Source organism: Hypanus sabinus, chromosome 13 (genome assembly GCF_030144855.1).
Source record: "Hypanus sabinus isolate sHypSab1 chromosome 13, sHypSab1.hap1, whole genome shotgun sequence".
NCBI classification, from domain to species: domain Eukaryota; kingdom Metazoa; phylum Chordata; class Chondrichthyes; order Myliobatiformes; family Dasyatidae; genus Hypanus; species Hypanus sabinus.
Genome location: NC_082718.1, coordinates 96,625,515 through 96,653,079, shown reverse-complemented (window position 1 = coordinate 96,653,079; position 27,565 = coordinate 96,625,515). Strand labels below are relative to the sequence as shown.

Sequence of the window (27,565 nt, the reverse complement as noted above, 5' to 3'; positions counted from 1 at the left end):
AAATGAAATTTTTAAAATGTAATTTACTTCAAACAGCGGCTAAGTATATCGTTTAAATTACTTATGTACGAGAAAGCACTGAGCTGTCCGCTGCTGAAGTCTTCTTACATACAAAAGAATTTATATCTTTAATTCATTGTATTACTTCAATTTGCCTAAATTATTAATTCTTAGCTCATTCAAGAAAAACAAATGTCTTGAGAGCAAGTTGTCTTGATTCTAATGTAATAATTAACGTGGTTTTAATTATGTAGCTAATTATTGGATAATAATGTCAAATACTATTAATTATATTGATCAAGCAGTCTATGCTGTAATTGCACATACATGAAATGTATGCAAATTTATTTTTGTGAAATACGTAGGGCACACAATGTCATTTGTACGCCGTGCAGAAACCAAAAGGGATTTGACTCCCTTAGCACTCGTTGTATGATTATTTAATTACTTAAGATGTAATTATAATGCTTTTGTCCTCTTCCTGTCGACTTTACCTCACTAAACCAATGGTGGGAACTAGATCACAAGGTATATCTGTTGATGAGATGGTGGTAACTCCTGTGCATATCCCGTGCGATGTGTATAGAGCAAAAGTCACATTATCTTCGTTCCTGGTAAAGTTGTTACTTTCTCCCTCCAGAGGCTGTCCAGTTCTTGCTTCATTATCTGAGGAGTTTCCTGTAAGAAGGACAAGTTTTAAACTCACAAGCTCTTCCTTTTCTTACATCCTGGGTAACAAGTCATCGATTAAAAAGCTGAAGCAACACACCCAAAATGCTGGAGGAACTCTGTAGGTCAGGCAGGTTTCGGCCTGAAACATCGCCCCTGTATTCCTCTCCACAGATGCTGCCTGACCTGCGGAGCTCCTCCAGCATTTTCTATGTGTTACTCTGGATTTCCAGCAACTGCAGGAATGTTGTGTTTAAAAAGCTGAAGTTGTCAGGGGCTGGGATACCGTCCTGATGATTTCCTGACAGGACAACTGGGATCTGAGGTATTCTGACATCCACAACATTACTTAACATTAGGTATGACTTAATCAAATGGAAACCTTCCTCTTTAATTCACAGTTATAATATCAATACAATGATCAAATGGAAAATTCAGCCATTTGCTTTCTTGGTAAAAGGAAAAATTTCAAAATTAATTTCCTATCAGAGTACATATATGTCACCATATACAATCCAGAGATTAATTTTCTTGTGGGCATTCACAGAACATACAAAAAAACACAATAGAATTAATAAAAGGCCAGGACAAGCAAATAACAGACGTGCAAAAGGCAAAACATTGTGCAAAAATAAAATGAAAGAAGTAATAATGACCAAATAAACGATAGATATCAAGATCTTATCTCAGTCCTTTATCCAATTTAGCCCAGTTCAGTGATGAGATTTGCCCCACTGTGTGATGAACGGAGACTGAGCCTGTGGGCCTACTCCAGATGCTCCGGGCTGTGGGTCGATGGACTTACTTCGGTTCGGAATGTTGTTGCTCGCTTTTGTTGCTTGCACAGTTTGTGTGTTTTTTTCCCCTCTTTCTCTTCGTATTCGGTATTGATCTTTTTTTTAAATTGGGCTCTTTGGGGTTTCTTGCTTTGTGGCTGCCTGTAAGCAGACAAATCTCAAAGTTGTATAATTTATACGTTCTTTGATAATGAATGTACTTTGAGTCCTTCGAGAAACTGAGTTGAGTAAGCTTGGCAAAGCCCAAACTGGGCATCAACAAGAAAGATATTGGACAATAAATGCAGGTTGATCTGTTACTTTGCAAAGGACTGAGGAATAGGTGAGCACAGTGCATTGGGAGAGATTTCTGTATTGTTGGTTAGCTGCCAGGATTGTTAATGAAACAGCTTGGCTAAAGGCTGGCTACTTCTGAAGTCCGGGTCTTTGTTATTGCAAGTTGGCTCACAGTCTCTGCTTAATCTTGTCCCCTCAGCCACTTCTCGATACCATGCGGGTTAAGACTGTGGGAGAAGTTCATAATGGAATTGTCCAGTCAGTACTGATGATTAGAAATATTTCAGCTTATACTTTGTCATTTATAAGACCAGAAGACCATAAGATATAGGAGCAGATTTAGGCCATTTGGCCCATTGTGTTTTCTCTGTCATTTCATCATGGCTGATCCATTTCCCTCTCAACCCAGTTTCCTGCCTTCTCCCCCATCCCTTCAATCCCTGACTAATCAAGAATCTATCAGCCACTGCCTAAAATATACCCAATGAATTGGCCTCACCTGTGGCAACAAATTCCACAGATTTGCCACTCACTGGCTAAAGAAATTCCTCCTCATCTCCATTTTAGAAGGACACCTCTCTATTCTGAGGCTGTGTCCTCTGGTCTTATATGTCCCGCCATAAGAAACATCTTCACAACATCCACTCATTGAAGCCTTTCAACATTCGATAGGTTTCAATGAGGTCACCCCTCATTCTTCTGAATTCCAGTGAATACAGGCTCAGAGCCGTCAAACACTCTTCATATGACAAGTCGTTCGATCCTGGAATAATTCTTGAGAACCTCCTTTGAACCCTCTCCAGCGTCAGTACATCCTTTCTAAGATAAGGGGCCCAAAACTGCTCACAATACTCCAAGTGAGGCCTCACCAGTGCTTTATAAAGTCTCAACATTACATCCTTGCTTTTATATACTAGTCCTCCTGAAATGAATGCAAATATTGCATTTGCCTTCCTCACCACAGAATCAACTTGCAAGTTAATCTTTAGGGACTCTCAAGTCCTATAGCACTTCAGACTTTTGCATTTCTCTCCATTTAGAAAAAAGCCTACACTTTTGTTTCTTCTACCAAAGTGCATGACCATACTCATCCCAACAATGCATTTCATCTACCACTTCTTTACTCAGTCATCTAATCTGTCTAAGCTCTTCTGCAGCCTCTCTACCTCCTCAAAACTACCTGTCCCTCCACCTATCTTTGTATTTTCCACAAACTTTGTGGCAAAGCAATCAAATCCGTCATCCAAGTCATTGACATATACCATAAAAAGAAGTGGGTCCCAACTCTGTGGAACTCTGCGATCTGTCACAATTGAGCATGCAAGATGTTCTTCGGGCTTCTACCTCCATTTTTGTGCTTATTAATGTGCAGAGTTTTGATATGAACCTTGACTGATGGATCTGGTGAAGCAAGCAATGCCTGACGCTCGCAGTGTGATTCGTAAAATAGAGGGTTCTTGGACGTCCTCTGGTCACTACTGTCCAATTGATCTCTGATGTTGTTTGGCTTCATTGCTTTCTGAGCAGGAGGCATTTGCCTGCTTTCCTCCACCTCCGGTAAATACTGGAGCCCCTCTTCTGTGTTGCTCTGGGCTTTGTTTCCTATGCTAGACTCAAATGAAATATTTGCCAATGATTGTTTACGTTATAATGTACGTCCCTATTAAGAAGAGGCTGCTTTAGGCTAGCTTTAACTGCAGGACATCATTCACAACATCCCCACTCTAATCTCTACTATTGGAGTTTCGACTGGATGACCAGCATGGTTAGTGCTAGAGACATTGTAATTAATAAGCAGGATAGAATTGACATCCAGCCTGCATTATATTGCATGGACTTGCATACGACTCTTAACAATCCATTTTGCAGGGGCTGTTGACTTTAGCTCCAAACAATTAATCTTAACTTGCTTGAGAAATTTTGAAGTGCCTTCAAATTGTTAGCAATTAAGAGAGAAAATTGTTTGGTTCACAGATATTAGGTTTATTGTGTGTCTGCTTCAGGTTTCTAATGTAAACAAATGATGCATTTTTGCTTGGAGATTAACCTGAAATGGAATACCTAAAGGTTACACACCATTTTGAAATGTACGGCATGAACTATTTTCCAAACAGTATAAGTGTTTTACAATGTTTCAGTGTAATCTGTGTAGCAAGTCAGATATTTTCAAAGTGAAAGAACTCTTGTGTAGATCTATATTTTCCTTTCCCATTGTCACTTCGTCCCCTCCAGTCTCCTCATTCCTCACCAAGCCACCTCTACGACTACCCTGAATGCTTTGATGGCCATTCTCCAGGAGGGTCATGCCTTCTTCATGATTGTAACACTGAAGCTTCTCCTGGTGACAGGAGGTAGAAATCCTCTCATGTGATAGTTAACACATCACTTGTTTTTTTACTTTGCCCAGCATTTCAATTCCTTATTTTAATGCCATGAGGTCTTTCAAATGTCAATATCCAGTCATCCCTGAGCTTTTACCCACATCAGAATGGCACTCTCCTAAGTTTAGACCAGTTTGGAATAATTGATTATGCCTCATTATTTCTAATAATTTTCTTGTTATGCAGTTTTCTTTGAAAGTTTCCTAACTAATCCCAATAAAATGGTATTAAGAGTTTCATGGTAACTTTCTTTTTCTATTGATGCCTATTACAGAGTGAATCAGCACATCCACAAGCCATCATGACTTCTCAAGAGCTGTGTTGATTTAATAATGACATGCAATATAAGAAATTAAGAATGTGGCATATAATTTTATTCATAGGGTGCATACACTGTCTAAATTGTTTACTTTCAAGATTGAAGTGTCGATTCTTTTCTATTTTTTTTCATAGATGCCTGATATTACTGAATAGAGCAATGTAATTAAATAGGCTCCTTGTGCTGAATAATGTGTTCTGGGACTAATTTGATCTCACTGATCAGTCTCAATATTCATTAATAAAAATTGAAGTACTCCTAAACTGTGGCAAAGTGTAGCCCTTGAAACTAGATAATAATCACAATTACTCATTAAGTGAGATGAGCTCAGGACACATTTTGCATCAATGTTTGAAAGTAATGCAAATTTAAACACACATTGAGCATTCTGAGTAAAGCAGATATGGTTCCAGCACAGGAACAAATGATTGTTGACCGTTAAATTCAATCTAACTTTGAAATTAATAATTGCTGTTCTTATGAAAATTAAGTTTTTAAAATTTGGTGACTTCTATACCTTTGGCATATAATACACTTTGTTTAGAAATTGTTTAGAATAACGGCTATTGTTGGGGGAAAAATATTGCTGGAATCTGTATCAGAATTGTGGTGAAATCTATCTTGTCCTGAAATGTTAAAATTTGATAAGACTTCAGCTCTAACCAGAGGTCAATATGTAGCTGCAATGAGTTAGCCACCAACCACCTAAACAATCGCTGCGACTGTCCTTCTCTAATGTGTGTTTATATCAACTTGTTGCCTATTTGAGATCCCCTTCAAAAGGTTAGCTTTTCCCTAAGCATCCTAGTGTATTGAGACGATCATGGCTTTGCAAGTGTTTTGTAGGAGCCTGTCTTTGTAAGCCACAGCAAACAAGATGTGGAAAAACAAAACTGTTCATGGTGGAAATCCAAAGTAAAAGCAGAACATGCAAGGAGCTCCAAGTTGGTGATAATTGCAGGGAGAGAAATAGAGATCCCACCACCAAGCTCATCTTTCAGCTTTCCACAGAGAACGCTCCTGACATGACTCCCTTGTCCTTCCAGGTGAGGCGACACTTCACTTGTTGAGTCTGTTGGGGTCGTATACTGTGTCTGGCGCTCCCGGTGTGCCCTCCTGAATATCAGTGAGATCCAACATAGATTGGGAGACCACTTCTCTCTGCATCCATGCTCCCGTCTACCAGAAGAAGTGAAATCTCCCAGTGGCCACCCATTTTAATTCCACTTCTCATTCTCTTCCAATATGTCAATCCATGGCCTTCCCTACTGTTGCGATGAGGTCACACTCAGATTGGAGGAACAACACTTTATATTCCAGCCAGGTAGCCTCCAACCTGATGGCATGACCATCGTTTATTCAAACTTATGGTAATGCCCCCCCCCTTCACCATTCCTCATCTCCTTTTCCCTTTCTCACCTTATCTCCTTGCCTCCCTCTGGTGCTCCTCCCCCTTTTTCTTTCTTCCATTGTCTTCTGTCCTGTCCTATCAGACTCCCTCCTTCTACAACCCTGTATCTTTCACTAATCAACTTTCTAGCTCTTTACTTCATTCCCCCCCCCCCCCCCCACTGGCTTTCACCTGTCACCTTGTGTTTCTCCCTCCCTTCCCCCACCTTTTAAAACTACTCCTCATCTTTTTCTCTCCGGTCCTACCGAAGGGTCTCAGCCCAAAACATTGACTGTTTACTCTTTTCTGTAGATGCTGCCTGGCCTGCTGAGTTCCTCCAGAATTTTGTGTGTGTTGTGGAGAAATAGAGATAATGTCTCCCTGAGCTCTATTGTAGGAGGCAAAGGGGCAGAGTGGACTTGGACTGGAGAGCTACAATGGCAGGTGACTGGACGCTCAGCGTCATCTCGGTGGACTGGTATTGGACAGGATTTTCTGCAAAGCTGTCAGCAAGAAAGTGAGGCTCAGAGTTGTACGTGGTAATGTGTCTATACTAATTTGACCTTTGAACCTTTCCTTTGGATATTGATACAGCCTCACCAGTTCCTCATTTACCAGGGTAGTCTACCACCACTTGTTGCTTACATTGATTCCATAGTATCTCCTATGTAGAATTCCAATTTTAATATGGTAAACTTTCGCTTGTTCTCCTTGTATTTTGGAACTGGACAGAAGGAATCCGTAGAGGCAAATAAGGTGAATATAGCAACAATTTCTGGACAAATTATGGATTTGGATGGCATAATGTTTTAACTATTAACAATTTTCTTTTGTATTTACGCCATGCAACTTGGACCATGATCATAAATGGTAGTCAGCAGATAGATCTTAAAGGCAAGAAAAAGTTATTCAGCCTTATTGTGGACTTGCTACCAATTTTTTTTGAGGAACATTGACCCAAATTTTACTGTTATTGATCAATGTCTGTCATTCTTTGCTGACTACAGTAAACAAATACCTCTAGTAATGTTCCCAGTTTAAACTTTGTCCAAACACTGGGTATTTTCATTACACTGTAAAGGTGAAACAATGGTTTTACGTCGAGTGGTGGAACCCAGCTCACAAAATCAGTAAAGGTTTGTTTGAATCACGTCTCCCCTTGATGATAGGAATTTAGTATTTAAACTTGCAAAAACAGGAGAAATATTCTGAAAGTTAAACTTAAAACTCTGATGTATGCTTAAAAAGTTAATTAACGAACTATTAGAGATATTTTTTCAGTTAAAAATAAGTATGTAAGATTTTAAAAGGACTTGACAAGCTGCTTTAAATTTGCTATCTGAGTGGCTCACAGCTGTTCAATTCTATTAAAATCTGTTATGGAAAAGCACTTATTGCAAAGCCTCGTATCTAGTGGAGAATCATCGGGTGACTTTTAAGTGTTGGATAATTAGCCCAAACTCTCAGTCCCTTTTGGAATTCCATGTTGATTTCAGTACGGAGTTGAGTCAAATAGCTAACGGCCATTGATGGCTTTCTGCCTTTGAATATGCATGTATGGTAATTCCAAGGAGTAATATTGGCGAACAACTAGTTGTTTTACTGCAAAATCCAGACCATTAATTCTCTTCCTTTATCTTGCATGGAGAATTAAATTCTCTCACTGCTGTTTATAAGTGCAGTTTTGCACCAAATGTAACTGCACAGCAACCTGTCTTTTTCCTTGATTGACCAATCAGACTTCAGAAAAAGCATATCGGCTCAGATCAAGAATTGGCTCATAGAGTGAGTTATATTTATGCAGTGTGGTAAACAAGTTACTGCATTTTTAACAGGCACAATAAATATGATTGAATATACTTAAGTTTGTCTTGGAAGGGAGACTCGAGAAAAGTAACTCCAAATAATGAAGTACTGTTAAATATTGATTATTTTGTGCTGCATATATACACAAAAACAAATTAACACAGTAACATATCTCTAGAGCAAGATATAATTCTTTATCTATAATTCCTGCAGTGAGGCGCATTACAAAATACTTGATAAAATTGAAACTAAATAATTCAGTGGGATTTAAAGTAAGGGAAGAAATAGGATTTTTGCAGCCATGATGATCTGACATTCAGTGAAAGATGTAAATAAATTTTCAGAGTCAGTTTACCTCAAATAACGAGAGATGTGCAAAACTTGAATTTGTTGCATCCAGAGGCCTTAAAGTAGCCCTTTACTTCATGTTGGTGTAGTAAGGTCCTTTGTCAGAGAAAAGACAGCCCAGAAACAGGCCCTTCGGTCCATCTAGTCCATGCCAAACCACTTAATCTGCCTAGTCCCATTGACCGGAATGGAGATCCCCAGTTCTATCAGGCTTTTCAGACCCATGCATGTTTGAGCATTGCTTCTCCGGGCTTAAATAAAATTGGCCATGCTTCTCCACTGAATGTGGATTAAAGAGTGTTATTCTGAAAATGTAAATTGACTGACATTCAAGAGCTTAACAGAATGCTCCTATTTTCTTTACATAGATATAACTGCAGTTATCATTAGTAAATCTCTTCCATAATGTACCATTTGTACATCTGTCAATTATGTCTCCTTTGGTGTTTTTTTCAAATAAGAAGGGAACAGGTTTGGTGCTTGGAGTTGATGCCTTTGATCTTCATAATTACGCTGCTGACAGCTAAAATATTTTTTATGGTGGAGTGAAATTCCTAACATTACTTTTAGCAAGTTATTGCTTTGTTGTGGAATGTAGTGAAAATTTTAACATGGGCTATGGTCTTGAAAGTTATTTCTGAATTTTAAATGGACCACTTCCAGGTTCCATAATTGATGTTCTCATTTTGCTGCAGCACTGCAGCTCTGAATTAGATGTTACAAAATTGGTTCCTGGAATCTGATCTAAGGGAAAGAACACATGAAGAATGAGGAAGAAAATTGAGTGACTCTACAGAAAGGAAAATTGATGGATATTCCAAACAGATTTGACTTTTTATCTCATGCCAAGCCCAGGTATACCTTCATGTATTCCAAAGGTAGACTAGGCTTTGGCAACAGCATTACCCATTAATTTTTGTTCCATTTGCACTGGAGAGTACTTTAAATTGAGACAGAAGTATCGGTGTGTGTTGCTATATTCCCAATCTATGGCATACTAAATTTAATAAAATGTATTAAGGCAATACTTGTGTTCTAAGGCTGAATGCCAGATTTGCTTTTCTAAAATTCTCCCTCCCATTTGAGCAAGGGGACCGTGGGAAGCATGGCTTCTCCATTCATGCGAATGTACTAAGGATTTAAAATACACCGTCCAGTCCAGCAAGCTGAAATAGCTCAGGATGGCAAGTAACCATTAATCATAAAAAGGCAAAAAAAAAAAGTGTTTCACAGTATTTCAGCCCTGAAGAAGGGTCTCGGCCCAAAACGTCGACTTCATTTCCAAAGATGCTGCCTGGCCTGCTGCGTTCCTCTAGCATTTTGCGCGTATTGCTTTGTTTCAAAGTATTTGAGTTCATTCTTTGCTTTAGTTTCTTAGAATTATATTCCTAACAGTTATTTTTCCTTACAGTGCTGATTCTTTGGATACATTATGAATCTTTCTCTTCTTGTCTTATTCCTTGATTACCTTTTCCTTGCGGCTGGTTTGACTGATCTTTTTCCCCTCTCTAACCTGTTCTGACTTTCTGTATATCGTATCTCACAGTCTGTGCCATTTTGTTAGTAAAGGGGGTTCTTGTTATCACATAATCATTCATTTGTGTGACGTAATTATCATACATCAAGTACTAATTGAGGGTCTAATGAGGGCAGGAAGCATTAGAGTAAAATGCTCAACAGAATTCTCTGAAGTATTGATGTTATAATAGGGCAAAATATTAAAAAAAAGCTTCACATCCTAACCTATTGTTGCATTTTCTAAGCAACACATATCGTTTTTCTCATTAGTCAAAGATTGGGAGCAGAGATGATATTTTTAGCTCCTAACTGACCTACTTATTTAGGGATATTGTTCAAGTTCTCAAGATTGCATGTACTTATGATTTTGCCAAATGAACTAGATGCCAGCAAATTGCTCATTTTAGGCTCTTCTTCATCTTCTTTCAAAAAATCAATGGAGTATATTTGCTGTGGCTTCTGGAGGCACAGTTAATTTTGCATGCAGTTTCTTTTGTATGAATGTCCCTTCCTGTACTTACATTGTTTTTTAAAAATATCTTTTCCTGCATGGGTTAATTTTGATTTGATTTGAAGCACACGCTGGAAAGTCATCTATCTCCATCCTCTCCTTATTTGCCCGTGAAACAGTAATATCTTTTCACAAGTAAGATCTCTTTAAAAACCCTCAAGAGAGCTTCTTGTATAATTTTTGAGAAGGCATTTAACTCACTGCACAGCTTTGTATATACGCACTGTGGGGGGGGGGGGCAGGAGAGTGAAAAGATGATATGTCTTCAAAAGCATTGCCCGTGTGCTGGAGACGTATCTGGACTCTGCACGTGACAACGTCAGCTTTTGACCTGAGTAACGTTGATCGCCAAGACCTAGAAGTGAGGTCAGAATGTGGCACATCTATCCCGTATTCACTACGCTGGAACAAATCCGGGATTCAGGAAGCTGCAGCACGAGCCTCGCTGGAAGTGAAGCAGCACGAATGAGGCCAGCTTAGGCTAAATGCAAAGTTGAGATTCAAACAGGGAAAGCTTGCATAGACATGGTGAAAACCCCAATAGACATGGAGGGAGCACTTTTGCCATGAAGAGAACGGGTGTAATGGTTACATTGAGTGAGTTTAAGGAAGAATGTGAAGCTGCCACTGCCTCAGCAGAGGGAAAGGAGTATGAAGCCATGGCTGACATTGACAGTGATGGGTTGATAACCAGATTAGTCATGCCTTGTCGACACTACAGCCAATGCAGCTTACTAAATAATATGTCCAACACATTTTCCCAATGAGAAAGACAGTGCTCCAGCAATACAAGGAGAAACTGTCCACACCATTGAGACAACTTTCACACAGGCCAGGTATTGAGAGTCGAGATCTACAGCAGCAAAGAACCACAACACCCCCTTCTGCAGTTTCATCAGAGCAAGATATCAGTCAAGAGTTGCTACTGATGTTAATCCCATCTACACAGACATGGACAAACTGAACTTCCATCTATCCCAGGACACACATTTGGCAAAAACAATCTCCGTAAAGCCCTCATTCAGGACCACAGGTGCATTAGATTTGATGTGGTATCTCACTCATTGAGACCTCATCACAACAAGCCTAAAAGTGTTTGTCAACTAGTTTGCCAGTAATTTGTCCTGGGAGTCAGGCTTTTGCAAAGCTGTGGAAGGACTAAGTCTCAATCCTAGTGAAGAGCTAGACCCTCTCTGTAAGTGGCCTGATGAGGAGCCACTGCAACACACAAGCGGGGATAGAGCAACGTACATTAATAATCCAGCTAAGGGTTTCCAAATCCTGTGGCAGAGGCTGGAAAAATGTTAGGCAATTGAGGCAATTGAGGCAATTGAAGAATATCTCTTCAGCAGAGTCAATAATATTCCAATGCTCTTCTAAAATGCACAGAATAGAATCCTACACGTAGCCTATGTATTGCAATGAGGCTACGCGATTGACCAGTCTCTGAGGCTATGTCCACACTACAGCGGATAAATCCGTAACCGAAGCTTTTTCTCTTCGTTTTTACCCTCCGTTCACACTAAAACGGTGTTTTTGTCCCCCAAAACCGGAGCTTTTCAGAAACACATTCCAGGGTGGGTACTTTTGAAAATGCTGCTTGGGCAGATCAATGTGGACGGGGTAACCGGAGACTTCTGAAAACGCTCTCAGACGGCAGTGCGCTATTTCATTGTTTTCTTGAACACAACCTAACAATTTCAGAACAGACGGCAACGAGACTGAAGCCAGAAGAGTTAGAAATGTACTCACCAAATACTTTGACCCATAACTTACTGAATAAATAAGTATACTCACTTTGCCCTGTTTTCTGTCCTTGCTGTTATGAAGGTGGTTTACCTATTTATGCAAGTACTTCTCTGACAAGAGATGTGTAACAGCCTAATGTAACATTGTATGGAAATACAAGATAACACTGATGCAGACATTAAAGCATTTATATATTTAACAAGGTGCTTTATTAATGTAGCAGAGTTAGTCAGTTTTTCAATATTTGTCATCAGCCGGGTCAATCTGTCCCTGAACGCCCTGTCAGTTGCCTCTGTACGCTCCAGTATTTGTTTTTTTTTTAACTTTTAAGTTCTCCTGCGCGAGAGCCAACAGCTGTCCATCGTTTTAAGTTTTTCTAGTCTTTAACTACACAAACTCACACTTTTACAGCAAGATTCAACACCAAATATGTCGCTTGTTTTTGGTAGATGTGTCCTGCGCATGCCCAGTAGGAGGAGATTCACTGAAATCTCCGTTTCAATGTGGATAGAGATATTTTCAAAAATGCATGGTGTGGACGTCTATCGTTTTTACGCAAAACCGGCGTTTTCAAAATTATCCGGTCTAGTGTGGATGTAGCCTGAGACTATCCTCCCTTTACCAAAGAGTTAATAAAATGATCATTTGACTTCTGTTTCAATAGTTAAGTTTGATGGCCTGTGGATGCAGGTGGGGAATGTTCTGGCCTCTAGAGGCACGGTTCATTTCATATATATTCATCAGTGACTGTTCGTAAACTGTTTTTTATAAATAATTTCCTGCATGGGTTAATTTCAATTTCATTTTGAAGCATATGGTGGAAAGACATCTATTTCCATCCTTTCTCTATTTACCCATGAAACAACAGTATCTTTTCACAATAAGATCTCATTAAAAACCCTGAAGGAAGCGTCTGTCTCAGGTGATATTTGAGAACGTGTTTAACTCACTGTATAACTTTGTATATATGCACTGTGAGGGTAGGAAAATATTGGTCATTCATTAGGCTTTAATATAATGTGCAAAGTATGTGAGTAAATGTGATTTCTTTAAATTTGTGGTGACAATTTTTTAAATCAAAGGTTCAGATGTTCACTTATTGTCGAAGTGTGCACATACAATACAACTCTGATACTCATCTTTTCCAGATAGCCATGAAATGCAGAAAAGAGAAAAGACACCAAAACCCTCCCTGCAAGGAAAGGAAAAAGAAACAAGACTCGCAAACCTCAGCACCCCACCCACCCCAACACAAAAGCTAACAGATTGCCCACACGGAAAACGGCGGCTGGAACATCAAACACCAAACCCCCAACCCCCTCCCTCACAAGAAACAGTAACGTCAAACTCCCAACACTTCCTTCATAATAAAACAGCGACAATAGCATCAAACCCCAGCTCCCTCTCTCATACGCAATAACTAACAGGTCACCCACGCTGAAAAAAACAAGAACATCAGAGCTCAAATCCCCAATCACTTCCTCCCACAAAAATATATCACCCACCCAGAACCCCAACCTACCAGTCAGCAGCAAGGAGGAAAACACAGAAAACTGAAGGAGAATGATATAAACTACAGCCGAATAATCACATAAATCTTAGAATTTCGGAAACATCTTCCTGTCAGAATTGAACTCCGTCCATGAACAGCGATCGCCGTGCTATTTTTGTTTTGATCACGTGAAGTTTCTCAACGAACGGATCCAATCTGAGTATCTAACTTAATAAAATAGAGTCAAGCTCTTTTGTAAACTCTTATTAAAATGCCTGAAATAATACTGAAATCTATAATTGCATTGCATAACCTAACATAGTTATATTAATTAACCAGTTTAATGTAATTATGTTAAAAATGACAAAGGTCTCATGTTACCAGTTCCTTTGTATTCCTCATTCATTTACGTTCTTTTCCAGTTCGCCATCAACCCCTTAAGTAAAAATACTGATGCTTTTAACTTTAGTTCTTCAAAATTGTGGGTCAGGAAACATGTAAGTAAAATGACTAGTAGCCCAATATTTTTTGGGATAACAATATAGATTGTGAGATGAAAATTAAATTATAAGATTTACTTTTGGGTTGACTTTACTCAAAGTTCCAACATGAGATTGAAGTTTCATCAGAGCTCACCAACGCCTCTACTTCCTCAAGAGGTTAAAAAAATTTGGCATGTCGCCATTGACCCTCACCAGTTATTTTTTCAATACACCTTAGAAAGCATTCTGTGTGGATGCATAATGGCGTTTCACAGCAAACGCTGTGTATGTGACCGCAATTCCAAATATGTAACAGCAGGACAATTGATGTCTCGGGACCAGATTTTATGATGCATTTTTGCAATGGATAGAAACAGTCAATCACAATTGGCTCTGGCCCCTATTCCTATACTGGTTCAGGTCTTGCATCTACATGTTTGCTCTTTGTAGTCACTCCCATTCAATTTTCTCCGAACTCCTATTCTCTATGCCCTAATTTGCACTGCCCCTTTTGCCATCACCCCCTAAGTTTGCAGCGGCTGACAACCAAATTCAAGCAATCTTGGAGATTTAAAGTAACACACATAAAATACTGGAGGAATTCAGCAGGCCGGGCAGCAGCTACGAAAAAGAGCAAACAGCTGATGTCTTGGGACGAGATCCTTCATCGGGATTTCCGGCATCTGAAGATTCTGTCCTGATTGTGAATCGTGGAGATTGATGGGTTAGGGGATTTGGGAGTATTGGTGATGAGAATAATAGTTGCCGGGAGTGTCAATTGCTCATCTACAATTTTTTTCATAATGTAGAATAACACAATGGCTGAATATGATATTATGATGTTTTTGCAGACTCATTATTGGGGAATGAATTTTGGTTACATTCACATATTTTTACTAGGCCCTCCACTGGCTGGAATCTGTGTTGGCTGATTTCAATGGAGGGGGAAGGGCAGGATTAAATCTGGATTGCAGGTTCTTAAAGCCTCCTCCCTACTTTTATTTAAAGCAGAGGTTCCCACCTTTTTTATGTCCAGGATCCCTACTGTTAACCGAGGGGTTCGTGGACCCCAGGTTGGCAACCTCTGATTTAGAAGGTGACTCAAAGTCGAGTGTAATTCTTTAAAACAGAAAAAAAACCTATTTTCTTATCAAAACCGTTTGGGAACTGCAATGTTAATGAACATAATACCATTTAATATTAATGTTGGCATTGAATGGAAAGGATGCACTGTGAATTATCTCAAATATTCAATTATGGTCCTTGGTCTGAAATGTTGATTCTTGGTTCCTTTCCACAGATGCTGCTTGACCTGCGGAGTTCTTCCAGCATTTTGTGCATGTACTCTGGATCTGCAACATACATAACAACATAAGAAGTAGGAGCAGGAGTAGGCCATCCAGCCCATCGAGCCTGTCCCACTGTTCAATAAGATCATGGTTAATCTGTCTGTAAACTCAGCTCCATCTACTTGCCTTTTTCCCCATAACCCTTAATTCCCTTATTATGTAAAAACCTCTCTAACTGTATCTTAAATATATTTAGTGAAGAAGCCTCAACTGCTTCCCTGGGCAGAGAATTCCACAGATTCACCACTCTCTAGGAAAAAGTCTCTCTCATCTCTGTCCTAAATCTACTCCCCTGAATCTTGAGGCAATGTCCCCTAGTTCTAGTCTCACCTACCAATGGAAGCAACTTCTATCTTATCTATCCCTTTCAAAATTTTGTATCTACAGTATCTCTTGTGTTCCAAGTATTTAAGTGTTCCAACTGAATAATTTATGACTATAAAATTATTTTGATATTTAAAATAATTTAAACTGTCCCCATAAATCTTAATATATTGCTTGGTTCTCATGCAGAAGTTAAATTGGTAACATCAGTCTCTATAAAATAAGTCACATTCGAGTGAGTAGGAAGAGTTATTTTAAATCTTTGTTTGTGGTCAGTAAACATCTAAAGTGAACAAAAAATCACTTATGCAGACCAATTGCATTTCAAAACATGCTTGTTTAGTTTGTAGCTAAATGATAACAAAGCAAAGGACATTGCACCTATACTATAATCGTGACACCTGTACGTTATGGATTGCAAACGAGATGAATGAAATATTTCAGTCAAATTGAGATTAATGTAGGTTATGCCATATTTATAGCTTATGCTGTTTATATGTCATTAATCTTACTTATCTCCACTATTGCATGAATTTTATTAAGCATTATTATGACTGATTATCATAAGCAGTTTGAAGTGATTTTTTGACATTTGTCTTGAACATGTTAGTAATTCAGCATTTAATTTTATTTAATTTATTAGTAATAGATATACATTGATGCATACAATGTTATTTTCCTTTACCCTTTGGTAGATGTATTTGTTGGCATTGTAATGATTATTTTAGAGTTCTGTAAAAATGTTATATAACACCTTCAACATAGCCAGGAGTTGCATAGCACTTCACAGGAGTGTTATCAAAACAACATTTAGTGCTGTGTCATGTAATGGCACATTGGAGTAGATGAGTAATGGTGCTTAAAACATTAGGTCATAAGAAGTTCTGAAGGAGGTAAGTGAGGAGTGAAGAACATGCTGTGAATTTTGGAGATGAGGGCATATGGCTGCCATTGACCGAACAATTGCTTTTGGTTTTGAGACTGGAATTGTAGGTGTATAAACATTGTCATGGGTTGTAAGGCTTGGATAGGTCATAGATATGGGCAAGACCAAGGAGAGATTTGGAAAACAATGTGAGATTTTTTAAAACAATAAGATTCTTAATTTGGAGTCAGTGTAAGTTGGGATAATGGATGAGCCTGACCTCCTGCTCATGGGCAATGTTACAAGGTTACAAAGGGAAGGACAAGGAAAGGCTTGCTAAAATCCAGTCAAATGGTTAGGCTAAAGTCAACAGACGTGCCTAGCAGTTTGTGCACCAATAGAAGCCAGTGTGAAGTGGGGCAATGTCGTGCAAGTAAAGGCCTTGACCATGCTTAGGGCTTCACCGGAGATCAGTGTGACGTCAAACAGAGAGTCCTCCTTCCCTTTCAGGATGTTTTTTGGAAGAGGGATGGAATGGGCTGTTTGTTAGTGTTGTGCTGACAACAATTTCCTTTCTCATTATTTACAGTAGTTAGTAATATAAAATGTAACAGCTAATCTTAAAGGTTTATTTTCTGAAACACCACTTTTATAACTTTTTTAAAAAGCTCTTGTTTTATTAATCAATTTAAACATGCATTTATTCAATTAAATAATTCAAGAGAACCAATGTTCCATTTCTTCAGCATTCATTGAATAATAAAATTACATTTTCATTTAATTTATCAGTCATGGATATACATTGATGCATTCAATACTATTTCCTTTTACCCTTTGGTAGACGGACTGACAAAGTCTGCTGGGGTTGTCTATTGTGTCTGTAGCTCCCGACGTAGCTTCCTCTATGTTGGTGAGATCCATCATAAGTTGGGGGACTGCTTCGTTAAACTCCTCCATTCCATCTGCCAAAAGCAGAACTTCTGGCTGGCCAACCATTTTACCTCCTGACAAAGTTGGTCCATGGGTTCCTCTTGTGCCAAGAGGAAGTCACCCTCAGAGTGGAGGAGCAACACCCTATCAGACATCCCACCCTGCAAAAACTCATACCTCCACCCCCCCACAACCCCATATACCACTCCCCTCCCCCACACCCGGTCGACCTCCAAGGGTGTATGTAATACTTTGTTTAGTGATGTTGTCTAATCTGTAAACCAAGTTGGGTATATGCAGAAAATGTGACATTGAAATATGTACTTATATTATCATGGAGTCGTTTTTTTATTCTGTTACAACTTTAAACAAGTCTACAGGGAGTTTGGCCTCATCACGTAGGACATCAACAGAGTAGCTCCTTAGCAGCGAGCCAGCTAGTTTAAATAACGTTAGCTACGCTAATGAACAAATGACAGCTGTTAAACTCCCCTCAACATGTCTTTTACATTTTAACCCACCATGGGCAATAGAAAAGTCACTGTTGCAAACAGTGGAGTGAGCAACTGTCATTATTTTTGACCCCTATTAGGCAGGGGTACACCTTAGTGTAGTCTGGGGTAAAATACGTTTATATTTTCTTTTTTTGGAACACTGCCATGGCGCAGCAGGACACTAAACTGAACTGATGGACAATGAAAGAGAGAGAGGTCGACTGTAAAGCCCGCCCACAGAGAAAGCTGATAGGTCTACTTAGCACAAAGAGAGACCAATCGGGATGCTCCCTCTTGCTCTCGCTCTTCCACTTCCTCTCCCTCTCCCTCTCAAAAAAATCGATTTCTGGAATATTGTATATAATTTGTGGGCGTCAGAGAGCTGCTATCAATATGCAGGAGACTCCTGGAACTTCTGGGAGAGGTGGGACGTCTGCCTTATATTCCATTTGGGTAGCCTCCAAACTGATGGCCTGAATATTGATTTCTCCTTCCGATTAAAAAGCATTCCTTCCTCCTCCCCTCTTCTATTCCCTAAGCTGGCCTCTTACCTTTTCTCACCTATCTCCTCTTCCTGGGCTTCCTCCTCTTTCCCTTTCTCTTGTAGTCCACTCACATATCAGATTCCTCTCTCTCCAGCCCTTTACCTTTCCTACCTACCTGGTTTCACCTATCACCTTCTAGCCATCTTCCTTCCCCTCCTCCCACCTCTTCATTCTGGCACCTTTCCAGTCCTGAAGAAGAGTTTTGGCCTGAAACATCAACTGTTTATATATTTCCACAGCTGCTACCTGACCCGCTGAGTTCCTCCAGCATTTTTTGTGTGTTGCTTTGGACCGTCAATGGCTTCCACAGGAAAAACAGATGACAGAGGAAGCAGAAAGATCAACTGATGAGCTACAACACTGATTGTTGCAGTTTTAAATGAAGGACATTTGGCAAATGAAGCTTTGGTAATCAACATTATCGGTAGATAAAGTGATCGAATTCAATAAAAATCTCAGCTTCTTTTACTTATGGATAAACAGCTAAGAATTATATCTGAGGAGTTGTCCGTCATTAGCTATCTGAAGAAATCACAGACTTCTTCGCAGAAAAAGTTCAGGTTGCAGAAGAATAGCCAAGTATTGGCACAGAAGGCATCAGCAATGGAGCAAGATAGACACGGACTGAAGATTGCAGTTTTGAGGACAGTGGAAGCAAAGAGACTGATGCAGCACAACGTCTCAGAGGACAAGATGCTTATGCTCAAAGTGGCTGAAGAATTGGAGAGGTGGTAAATGTTTTGATTGTGATAATGTAATCTGTTTAACAGTGGTGCACATTGTCAGAATATGTATCTGCAGAATCAAATCTGAGCAGAGGTAATTAATCTTAAGCTGCACTTGCATCTAATGGGTTAGTTTGATTGTTTGTAATGCCAGGGGGTTGAAACCTTATCCTGCAAGCATTTAACATTTGAGATCTGTTCATCCTCTCTATCTCAGTCCATTAACTGTGAGCTCACTGTTTGCAGTGAAAACCACTGCACATTTTTCTTTCAATTTAAACAAAATAGCACCATGTATAAAGAGTAGAACTAAATTCTGTTACCTTTCAGTTTTTGTCATCTATGTTTTGGCTACATTTACCTCCTTTCATGATGGGATGGACTTGGTTATTCAAATACAATGGCATTGGCCTAGACATTAATTTCCCCTCTGCAGGCTGAGAGTTAATGGAAATGCAGAGAAATTAAATCAGGGAAACAACACTGCAACATGAAATAAACATGTGTGCCAACTTGGAAGTGAATAGTGTTGCACAGATTTCCCTGGTGTTTATCTCTTCCCTTCCAGAATCTCCGTGCTTTGGATTGCTGGAGTCATACTGTTAGCTGTAGCAGTGTGCTGTTGGTCACACTACCTTTCCCACCACAACCTGACTGACCCGCTGACCTCTAAGTGCCAACCGCACTGTCTACAAAATGAAAACGAGAGGTTTGCTAGGAGCTCTGTGTGTTTGGCCTTCTCATTTTCTTCCTGAGAATATTGTCATGTTGTTGCTTGTTACCAATGGTTTTGTAGATTTGTAATTTATTGTGATATAGTCCTGAGATGTCGACGGATCATGTGAACTGAGGCTACTTTTATTGTAATGCAATATTGTTAATGAATAACTTTCTTTGTATCTATCTTTCAAGTTCTTAAATAATATTGTTTTGCCATTTTGTTCAATGCAATACATGCTTAAAATGAAAGATCAATTACGTTGTTTACGTAACCAGGTGACCTTTGAATATTATTTTTTATATTGTTAAAGTGCATGTTATGTATTCACCTTGGTAATGCTAAAACAGCTGCCTGTGCCTTTAAGAGGAAACGATGGTGCCATTTTGCACAAGTGGATTAGAATGAAGAGTGCCGAGTTCCGGAGAGAACAACGTTCGAGTGCTTTTCCCAGGTTTCGTGAGGAAAGGTGAACAATATTTGATAAGTTTGTTTACACTTGTTTGTGAATCTGGAATATTGGTAATTTGACATGTTTTACATGTGGATGCTTCAGATTTTCACAAGTAAAATTAAATAGCCTAGTTGGGTGACGTTCCTTATCGGCCTAGTAAGTTAGTCTTTTTAGTAATTCAACTACAAGGCAATATATTGTAAAAGTTCTTGCAGAAGTTTATTTTTGTCTCTTTTTATTTCTTCTTGACCGAATGTGAATGTAACGGAGTAATGTGAATGTGTTAATCTCTGTTCACGTAGTGTGAGCGAGGGGAACTCGTTTCAGGGTCTAACCTTTATGTGTTTGGAAGTTAAGCACGGGCGTGCCAATGTGAGCATAGCTCTTAGTTAAGATGAGATGTATTTATTCATATTTTTGATGTTGTGTATAAGGGACAGGATTGGTGGGATTCTAGTGATAATTGCATTGTTTTTTTAGAACTGCCTCTACTGTATTGGTTTTGTATATTTTGTTTTAATTATTTTCATACTGCATATGTAACAAGGGTGTGGTCTGAAATTAAGCTGAGATTGTAACAGCAGGAACTGTTTTTTTATTATTCATTTCATAGTTTTTATTTCAATACCCTCTTTCTGCATTAGAACATCTAAAGCAGATAAAGGAATTAAAGACCGGAAAAAGTATTTATTGTCCTGCGTGTGTATTTTTCTCCAGGCTACAAAATTGACCCATGTCATCTCTTTGCTTTTTTTTAAACTGAGACTGAGCAATTGAAACAAGATTTGAAGGATGTACGGGAATCTGAGCAAAGATCCAAACAAAAGCTCTTGGAGGTCACTAGCATGTCTTTATATATGGTACAGTATTGATTTATTATTTATTTATTCATAATGTTTAACTTAGGTTGAATACCTCCAATAAACATTGCACTTCACTGCAAAATCAACATTGGGTGCAAAACCAAAACAGGATTTTGCCTCTGAATTTTTCCCTTGCTGTGCAATTGCATCACCATCCTTTTGGGATCTAAACCACTTACTCATCATGATACAGTAAATATTTACACTTATTTCAAGTTGGAGTACCTGTTTCATGAATTTTGAGGTCTGCATTGCAACGAGGAGACGAAATGCAGATTGGGTGAACCCATGCACAATTCTACTATGAACTTCTGGTTACCAGTGACCTCTGAGTCCTATATGATTTCCCCCTCTTCATCTGCTCCAAAGAAACTCAACTTCATCACAAGATTCAGCAAGTCATCTTCCAACAAAGCAGTTACAGCCATCGAGAAGGCACTTTGAGGTCTGTATATTCAGACATTGTTCTATGACTTTCAGATGTTTTTGGACAGTGGCAGAACTGGGACAAGGATGACTTGTTTCCATTCTAGTTCTGTGATTTTTAGAAGTGTTCTGTTCTGGGTGGTGTGGGTCCTTAATGAAGGATGCTGCCTTTTTGATGCCCTGCTCCTTGAAGGTGTCCTGGATACTACTGAGGCTTGTGCTCATGATGGAGCTGACTAATCTTATAACTCTTTGCAGCTCGCTTTGATCCTGTGCAGTAGTCCCCCCCCCCCCCCCCATACCAGCTGATGGTGCAGCCAGTTAGAACGCTCTCCAACTGTAGAAATTTGCAAGTGTTTTAGTTGACATACCAAATTTCCTCAAACTTCTAATGAAGTATAGCTGCTGTCTTGCTTTCTTTATAGTAGTCAGATTCCAAGTACTGGTAACATTTTTCGTAAGACATTTAGAATATTTTCAAAGTATTTTCTGCATTCTCTAGGAAATACCTTGCCTTGACAGAACTGTTTTATTATTAATATCTTGATGAAAAATCATTGATTTATTCCTCTCTGCAGAGCTTCTCTTTAATCTACTGGGTAGTTTCAGTATTTATATTTTTAGTTTGTATTCGCAGATCATCTTTGATGCATTTTCAGGATATCTCAAAGCATTTTTATAGGCAATGTTATATTTTTAAGGTGTTGCTGTCACAGGACGTATGGCAGCCTTTTTGGGCGATTTACACAATAAATAATGTGAAGAGCTCTCTTGTCTATAGTTATCCCTAGACTTCTATCACTGAAACAGGCTGCTAATAATCTCATTCCTCTTTCTGGTAACTCAGGCAATGTTTTTTCTCACTACATTCCAGAAAACCTTACAAATACTCATTTGGCTGGAAAGTAGTTTAGAACTTAACAATATCATGTTAGGCTCTCTTTGGTAGGTATATGTGATCCTTGAGGCAGAAAAATAGGGCATCGTAGCCCATCATTTCAATGCTGGCAGTTAGTAGACAAGTGCAATTCCATTCTCCCACACTTTCCTTGCAGCCCTATAAATTTGCGCATCTTATTTGATTTTTTGAAAGCCTTGATCAACTCTGCATACAGCACCCCTACGCAGTAAATTCCAGATTGTCGCAGCCTCTCAGTGTCTTAAAAGACAATATTTATTTGCATTATCTTGCCTTTTGCCCATCAATTTGAATCTGTCCCTCCTGGTGTTTGAATCTTATCTGTGCTTCCTTTGGTCAGGGTTGACCGGGGATATTGTATCCCAACTCTCTGGATATGCGATGCTGGGCAGTACAATATGGAGAGCAAGCTCCGCTCCCCATGCATCTGATGAACTCAAATGAACGGCAGAGACTGATACCGTGTTACTGGAGTTGCCAGTCAGCGTTAAACTCAATGTAAGACTGCCTTAGGGGCTCCAGCTGTGGATTTTTCCCTCGGGATTTACTCCTGAAGCTTTCCCCATGAATGGGTGTAGCCACAAGGCAGTAGAGGTTTGAGATCTGTGTTTTCCTTCTCCTAGGTGCCTTGCCATCCACAGCTGACAGCCCATCTGCCTGACACGGCTGGTTTTAAGGTGCCAGTAACCTGCCTTTGCCCCTTCTCCTGTCAGTAGGAATGGTTCTACCAGGCTTAGTAGCTAAGCTGCATGTGAAGGCCAGGAACACACACAAAATGCTGGTGGAGCACAGCAGGCTAGGCAGCATCTATAGGAAGAAGCACTGTCGACGTTTTGGGAGCTGGACTTAGTTATCAGATACTATTTGAGGCACATGCCATTGGGAACATTTAATAGGTAGTGGGAGCTTGTCCTCATTACCACCCTGGTTATAACAACCATAAGGAACCATATAATATATAATAATGGGTAAAGCTACACTCTACTTACCCTATCTAAACCAGTTATGATCATGGACACCTACATCTCAAACTTTTCTTCCTCCAAGGAGAAAAACTATAGCATCTTCATTCTTTGACTTAATTCCTTCATTCCTGGAATCATTCAGCTGAATTTCTTTTGCAGCCTCTCCAGGCCATTTAGAAGAAGATCCCCACAACTATTTTGTCTATACTTCCTTCTTCTCCATCCTCGCAGCTTCCCCAGCTCAGCTGTCTTTTGTCTGATCAACGCCTCCCTCACTTCCTGTTGCTTCGGAGATGAATTACCTGCTACTTTGCTTCTGGACGCGCACCATCCATGAAGAAAGAGGAGAATGGGGGAGAAGCATGAGAACGTCTGGAAATCCGGAGCAATACACACAAGACGCTGGAGGAACTCAGCGGGTCAGGCAGCATCTGTGGAGAGGAATAAACAGTCGATGTTTTAGGCTTACTTTCAAAGCAAGTACATCCTTCCTTTGCTGCTGTGACCAAATCTGCAGACTTCCTTACTCTAACTGTCTTGGAGTAATAATTCAAATACAACTTGTGCTCCGATCTGCTTGAACTACCTGAATTTTATCGTTACTACACTTCGCTAATTGACACATCAGGACCTCCCTTTGAATTTTCTAGTTGCAGTCTTACCATTTAGAAAATACTCTATTTTCAATTACTCATACCAATGTGAATAATTTTCCTTTGTGACAGAGAGCACTTGGTAAACACACACACACATTGCCTTGTTATTGAGCTGAGTGACACTCTCATCGACGTCTTCCCCGGTATATCCTCATAACCCACTGTTTTTCCCTGGCATTGCTACATTCGTTCAGAGCCAGACACCAAAGTCTAACTTAATTTCATTCTCTATTTGTACTTAGCTGTAGGTGTGCGACTGTATTGAGCATTCTCCTGTTTCACGCTATTGTCTCCCGACAGTTCCATAGTGTGCACAAGCTCCTAAACTGAGCTGATGCACTCAAGTTGGCTTTATAGCGCCTTTCCCGCCATGCACAGTGGAATAGTCCATTTCTTTAGTAATAGGGATATGTAAGTGCGTATCTGTTGTTTGTATAATGTATTTAATGTAAATACTTCTGTTCATTTTGTAAATGATTGTAATTACATTGTGGGGTGCATCATATTCTAATTCATGTGCAGTCTTAAGTTAACATGTTGCTAATTAAAGATGGTATGTCCTAGTGCCTATAAAAGGAGCTCCTCGCTCTCAGTATGGTGCAGAGATAGGAGTTCCCACTGGACAAGAATTAGTACAGATCTATTGTGTATCTTTTTGTAAGTATTGGCATTTTTTTTACAATTTTCACTTATTTTTGGGAGTTTCATATTTTGACACACCTTTACACTAAAGTGCTAAGTGACTTCTGCTGTTTTTTCTGTGGTAAAGTTAAAGGTAATAACCCATGTTTTTAACACTCACTTTTCCACACATTATACTACTCAATTTTTGTCTTTCTGCAGACTCTGGGATCTTCCTGGTAATTCACATACCCAGCTAACACTGTGCCACAACAACTGGCATTGTGCGTGGTTTGATGTCACCTATGACACTCAGGGTACTTCATGTATAGCCCTTCACATTCTTGGAAGTTGCCCGTGAAGAAGGCATTGCCCACAATGAGAAAGATAAAGCTGCACTCGTATTTTGCAATTGATTTTTCTTAAAACATGAACACAAGGGATTCTGCCGATGCTGGAAATCCAGAGCGACACACACAAGATGCTGGAGGAACTCAGCAGGTCAGGCTGCATCCATGGAAACGAAGGAACAGTCAATGTTTTTGACTGCGGACGAAGAATAAGAAGGTGGGTTGAGGGGTGGGGTAGATGACAGAAGTTGCGGAGAATGAAGTGTTGGATGTGGAGGTTCGAGGGGTGGTGGGTGGGGACAAGAGGAACTCTATCTCTGTTAAAGTGGCAGGAAGATGGAGGAGGCATGGAGGCCCAGGAAATGGAGGAGATGTAGGTGAGGGCCTCCTCTACATCCTCAACCTGTCACCGCCCAGATTTTACTTCATATCCTCTCCCTCATCCACCAGGCTTCACCTAACACCTTCTAGTTCCTCTTCCACTCACACCCCCCTTCTTTTTCTGCCATTTCCCCTTTCCTCTCCAGTCCTGATAAAGGGTCTTGGCCTGAAACATAGACTATATCTCCGTTCATTTAAAACCTGTGCTTACTGACTAATTTTCTGGACCCCAGAACCAAGTACCATGGTATATTCAATGTAGACTTCAAACTGAAATCCTTACACAAGGAAATCTGCAGATGCTGGAAATTCAAACAACAGACACAAAATGCTGGTGGAACACAGCAGGCCAGGCAGCATCTATAGGAAGAAGCACTGTCGACGTTTTGAACCGAGACCCCTCGTCAGGACTAACTTGCAGATGGTTGTGAATCTTTGGATTTCAGTACTCAGGAATGTTATGGAGGTTAGATTGCTGGAGGCATTTAAAGAGAAGCTAACTTTTGTAAAAGATCAGAGAATTGAAGGCTATGGAAAACTGGCACAGAAGAGAAGGAATTGCCAGGAGCAGATGAGCCATGTTTATACTGAATGATAGGCCAGGCTTGATGGGTCAAGTGGTCTACATCTGCCCCGAGTTTCTTATGTTCTTATCTACCTAGACTGGGAAAAAGAGGGAAGTTTCACAGAGATTGGTGTCGAGCCCACAGTTGTTCACAATTTATGCTAATAGTCTGAACTCTGAAATTTGAAGTAACTGCAGATTAATAATTGATACCTATTTGTGTGTAGTTATCGAAGAATTCAACAAAATCCATGGTGCTATTAGTGTGTGTAGAGTTGCTATGCAAGTGGCAAATTAATTCTGTCATTGTACTTTGGAAGGAAAGATGAAAATGCCTCCTACTGCATGGAAGGAAGGAGATGAAGATTGTTGAAGAAAACAAATAATCTAGATACAAATATGGAGATTACTTAGGTTAATAAGGCAATCATAAAAGATGACAAAAGGATACATTGAGAAATGGGAAGTTACATAGAAACATAGAAAACCTACAGCACAATACAGGCCCTTTGGCCCACAAAGTTGTGCCAAACATGTCCCTACCTCAGAAATTACGAGGCTTACCCTTAGCCCTTTATTTTACTAAGCTCCATGTACCTATTTGAAAGTCTCTTAAAAGACCCTATTGTATCCACCTCCACCACCGTTGCTGGTAGCCCATTCCACACACTCACCACTCTCTGAGTAAAAAACTGACCACTGACATCTCCTCTGTACCTACTCCCCAGCACCTTAAGTGTCTAGAAAAAGTATTCAACCCCCTTGGAAGTTTTCATGTTTATTGTTTTACAGCATTGAAGTAACAATGGCTTTAATTTGGTTTTCTTGACACTGAACAACTGAAAGAAGATTCTTTCATGTCAAAGTGAAAATAGATCTCTACAAAGTGATCTAAATTAATTGCAAATATAAAACACTAAATAATTGATTGCATAAGTATTCACTCCAAATATAACACACCAAATGATCACTGGTGCAGCCAGTTGGTTTTAGAAGTCACATACTTAGTTAAATGGAGATCATCTGTGTGCAGTCAAGGTGTGACAATTGATAGTAGTAAAAATACACCTGTATCTGGAAGGTCCAACTGCTGGTGAGTCAGTATCCTGGTGAAAACTACACCATGAAGACTAAAGAACACTACAAGCAACTCTGCAAAAAGCTTGTTGAAAAGCACAGAAGGATACACTAATATCCCTTGGAGTGCAGTTAAGTCTATCTGTAACGTTCTCCTTCGCGTGTAACGAACGCCGAATTTAACGTCGAGATAAACCACAGTTAATAAGAACCAGATCGCAGTAAGATTAACCATTTACTGTTCACTCTTCACATTAACATATGGTGAAAACTGTTGATAAAACAATACAAGATTGATACAGTATTTGTTCCTTCCTTAATATCACATTTCAATTGTAAATACTTGCAAAGGTGACTATAACTACATTACACTAAGGTGCAGTATACAGGGAGAGTTTACCTGCTCCATTGACTACTTTAAATACACTTCCATGCAAACTATCCGCGACTCTTTAACTAACGAAAGCATAAACATTATCGACTGTCGTTACTTCTAACAGGATCGACATTAACATCTTAGTTCAATATATCGATTATCTATTAACTTACAGCGTTGCTCTCACTGTGATTTCTCATGCCTGCAAAACAACTTCTGCTCGG

The 27,565-nt window shown here is 39.5% G+C and overlaps 1 long non-coding RNA gene across 1 annotated transcript; it reads right to left on the bottom strand.

The window, feature by feature from the left end:
• Positions 1-428: 428 nt before the first annotated feature.
• On the bottom strand, positions 429-27,565 carry LOC132403543 (uncharacterized). Its single transcript, XR_009515289.1, has 3 exons — positions 27,515-27,565; positions 23,618-23,746; positions 429-678 (listed from the first exon to the last, which is right to left on the bottom strand). It is a non-coding gene; the product is annotated as an uncharacterized LOC132403543 (long non-coding RNA).